The 4421-nt window shown below is 43.1% G+C and overlaps 1 pseudogene; it reads right to left on the bottom strand.

The window, feature by feature from the left end:
* Positions 1–639: 639 nt before the first annotated feature.
* LOC119270751 overlaps positions 640–4421 on the bottom strand; it is a 6246-nt pseudogene continuing 2464 nt past the window's right edge.

Consider the following 4421-nt stretch of genomic DNA (forward strand, 5'->3'; position numbering starts at 1 on the left):
AATTGCTCTCCATAATACAACCACAAACCAAGGATCAGAGTAGTCTCTTGAACACTAGTTTCCGAAACAATGTTTACCTGAACCAAACCATACTAACATTTCTGAGTTTTTGGCTAGACAAATGGTAGTAGTATAATATCATGAACTAAAATAATAATATATTTGCTATAACAGCATCTATGAGATCAGTTGTTTTAAATAATCTATGAGATCAGTTAAGTTTGTGGCATGCAGACAATTTTTCGCTGCTATAACTGAAAACCTAGCAAACCTTATGTTTTACAACCAATTTGGTGGCTTAGGTTCAGCACTTCTTCTGCTAACCATCTAAGCAGAGAGGGTTATGATACTGTTAATCACTACTATAATGTCTTTCTATCGACTCATCATCGGAGCCGAATGTGCAAATCTATAAGTGCTTTGCTGCTGTTTGAGTTGTCCATCTGTGGTGGGTGTTCATCCTGCTGCTGCTGTCCATAACATTTTGGAGTCTGAAGAAACACACACACTTGGAATAGACATAATTGTGGTGTTTGATTCTCCTGTCCTTTTAGATAACTCAATGTTAGTGTAGCTCCAGGAAAAACACAGATAAAGAACAATCGATCGGAACAAAGTGAGGTCATTGCATTGTTTTGATTCATTGATGATAGCTAAGCACCTGGTTACAACAAGTTTACAACATTACTGTGTTAACACTTAACACTAAGTTCATTTAGAGAAAAACAGGATAAAGAAAAGGAGCTGCCATGGAAGCAAATAGACCAAACGCACAAGGGAAATGGATGAAAAGGAGAATCTCCAGAAACTTGATGTTGAAAACTAATGTACTGGTGAGCTTGGGCTTGAGCAGAACTACCGAGGATACCTTGAAGATAACGCGAACTCCTCTTCCATACTATACTGCCTGGACAATTCCCCGCTCCTACTTCCATCTGCAGTCCGTGAAAATTTTCTTATATCACCCCCCTCATGTCCCCTGGATGCTTGAGTGCCTTCAAGTCTAATCTCCACTTGCTTCATTGACGGGCGTCCTCTTAATGTTATACACATTGCTGCAATTGCTGCGACTTCTTCCATTTCTCTGCCTCCCTCTGCCAGAACTTGCGGATCTAGTATCTCTGACAAGTTGCCTTGTGTGAATAGGGTAGAAAAATGTGTGACAAGGCCTTCATCTTCAGAAGAGATGTATGAAAATGGCTTCTTTCTAGTCAACAACTCCAGAAGCAGGACACCAAAGCTGTACACATCACTTTTTTCCGTGAGACGCCCGGTATAGAAACACATGGGTCCAGATATCCTCTTGTACCTTGCACTCTTGTTGTGATCCCTGATCTATCCAACGGAACATATCTTGAAGCTCCAAAGTCTGCAACCTTTGCTGTTAGAGTATCATCCAAAAGTATGTTAACAGACTTGATATCTCTATGGATGATAGGTACTGAAGCTGCTGAGTGAAGATGGGCTAAGGATCTGGCAGTCTCAGTTGCTATCCGTAGCCTATCATTCCATGACAATGATTTTGGTCCATCAACATGGAGATGATCATAAAGGGTACCATTAGATATAAACTCGTACACCAACATGGGGACCTCTGTTTCAAGGCAACAACCATAGAGCTTTACAACATTTCTATGGTTGATCTGTGATAAGATAGCAACCTCATTAATGAATTCATCAATCTCCTTTTGAATCGCCGCCTTTGGTTTCTTGATGGCTACAACATGAAGATCTGATAGAATCCCTTTGTAGACTGTACCATGCCCCCCACCACCAAGCTCACGAGCTTTATCAAATTTGTTTGTTGCCTTCTCAAGCTCGTCTAAGGTTATAATCATTCTTTCTGCAATATCAGCTCTTTGTGATACCAATTGTTGCAACAACTGTCCTCGGTTTTTTTCGAAGTTCTTTCTCAACATCAGAGATCTTCGATGTTTGAATTTCTTATGTGCGACGGATCCAGCGAGAACAAATAGTATGATGCCTGCCCCAACAGCAACTCCTATTCCGAGGTATATACCTACAAAGATGTACATAGTATTGTTCACTTTTTCTATCATTATAATAGTATTATACACTTCGTCTACAGTTAGAAAGCAGCAGGAGTAATCAACAAACTTCACTCCAATATCTTTTTGGCTTCATGAATTCATACGACAAGAAGAAAATTGGTTTCAGAAAGTTCAGGGTTTGAGACAAATAATTTTATATATTAGAGTTCAAGTTGGACCAAGAAACATACATCAGCTTTTCTTAATTACAAGTAACAACTAATAAGCAAGCATTTTCATGGGAATAAGCATATTAAGTCGATTAATGACAATATGTATTGCTTGAAACAAATACTAAGTGAAACACGGTACTTGTCTTCATGTGAAATCAAACAGAAGGATTAGGGCAGAGGGCTCCTCATAAAGTTGCAGTGTTGCTCACCTGTATATAAGGGCTTGCTGACACCTGGAGGCAAAAGTAAATTTCACTAGGTTAAAAACTATTGAGGAACAAGGATAAACGATATAGCATTGCTATTAGCGGCGCTATAGCATGCTATTTTGTTTTCATTGGCATAAACAACATACTCCCTCTGTCCCAAAATGTAAGATGCTTTTCAACACTATCATAATATCAAAAAACGTCTTACATTTCAGGACAGAGGGAGTATATTATAATCGTAAATATATGTTCTAACCTTTGCATCCGTCCTGGAGGTAGGGGTTGCTGCCGGGCTTGTTGTAGCCATCCATGCACTGGCATAAATAGCCTCTACTCCCACGTTTGCAGCTGCTGTTCTTGCTCTTGCAGAGCTTGTGGGCAACCTCCGCTGGACAGCCCGGATGCGCCTTCATGTTAGCTGGTCGCGGTAAGCCCTGCATGACCTCCCACTGCAGAACTTGGGGAACCTGCACCTTTGTTATTTTGGATTCCTCCTGCACCGCCATCTCCTTGGACAACCATCGCTTATCAAACCACCCCTCCTCTGCAATTAGCATGTATGCTGGCTGCGACGTCAACTCCTGGTCGCCATTCTTATTGAGCTTTTGATACTCCCACGCTGTAGGCAAGCCGTTGGAGGACATATAGATATGCGCCTGACAGCAGCCCATGCCATAGCAGTTTCTGCCTGCACTCTGCAGTGCCATCTCGACGTAGGTGTCACTGACGTTGGAAGGGCAGGAGGAGGAACAACCACTGATGAAATCCTCAGGGCCATACCCGACCCGGACCGTTTCCTGAAGGTTGCAGCCCAATAGGATGAACAAGTTGCTGGTCGATAGCGAGTAGGGCACATCTGAGTAGTTGCCAAACATTAAAAAACTGGTTGAGTCGCTGGGGTAGATAGGCATGACGGCATTGGTGTGGATGACGCGCACCGTGTTGTTCCAGAGGGAGATCTCCGTGACATGGACGGAGTAGTCCACCTTAACGTTGATGAGGTCACGGAGGGTGAGGAGTAGCTTTGCTGGTTGTTGGCTTGTATCACAGGTGAGGTTGAACCCTGGCCAGTAGCACTTGGCAGAGCCAATACCAAAGGGGTACGGCATGTCTACGTCACCACAGGACGTGCTGCAGTTACCTATTTATTTGAGAAAATGATAACGTCATTATTCATTCACTTCAATTTCTGATAGATTTGGGCTGCCTCTTCTTCCTCCCCTTCGGCTAGCACGGTGTGCTGATGCAGGGAGGTGTAATTAATTACGCTCAAAGTGATCATGATACAGATTGAAATCTTTTCCTTTCTTATTGTATATGTCCAGTTTTTTTCTTCTCTCGCTCATTGTTGTATATGGCCAGAGCGGTAGATCTCATGTTCTCGTATTGCTGTTGCTGTTCCCAAATGGAGCTTTGCTGCAACAGACCCAGTTGAGTTGGAGTTCTTTTGTAGTCTTGAATATTTCTTGTTGCTAACTTTTTTTGGCAGACGTTTTATCTGCAAAACGATTTTCACACACTAGTAGAAAAACTACTTTACGTGAGACACATTAGTCCCGGTTTGTAAATGAACCGGCACTAATGGTACCATTAGTCCCGGTTCGAACGGCTATGCATTAGTCCCGGTTCATTTGTGACCTATGCATTAGTCCTGGTACTAAAGGAGGGTCTTTAGTACCGGTTGAAGCCACCAACCGGTACTAAAGGTGGTGCGCTGCCACCCGCAGTGCACAATGTTTAGTCCCACCTTGCTAGTTGAGAGGAGCTCGCACCGGTTTATAAGCCCCGCCGTGGCTACCGTGTCGAGATCCTCTCTAAGCAGGCCTTTGTGGGCCTATTGCAAGTCTTCTGCCCTGTGGGGCCTACTGAGCCGTATGGGCCTGCATCTTGGCCCAACTAGATGTTGGGTTTCTAGTCGTATGCAGGCCATGCTGGCACAGTAGGCGGGCTTTTTTCCTTTATTTCAAAAAAAAAAAATTCTCCAGACC

The sequence above is a fragment of the Triticum dicoccoides genome, chromosome 3A, assembly GCF_002162155.2.
Source record: "Triticum dicoccoides isolate Atlit2015 ecotype Zavitan chromosome 3A, WEW_v2.0, whole genome shotgun sequence".
Classification (NCBI taxonomy): domain Eukaryota; kingdom Viridiplantae; phylum Streptophyta; class Magnoliopsida; order Poales; family Poaceae; genus Triticum; species Triticum dicoccoides.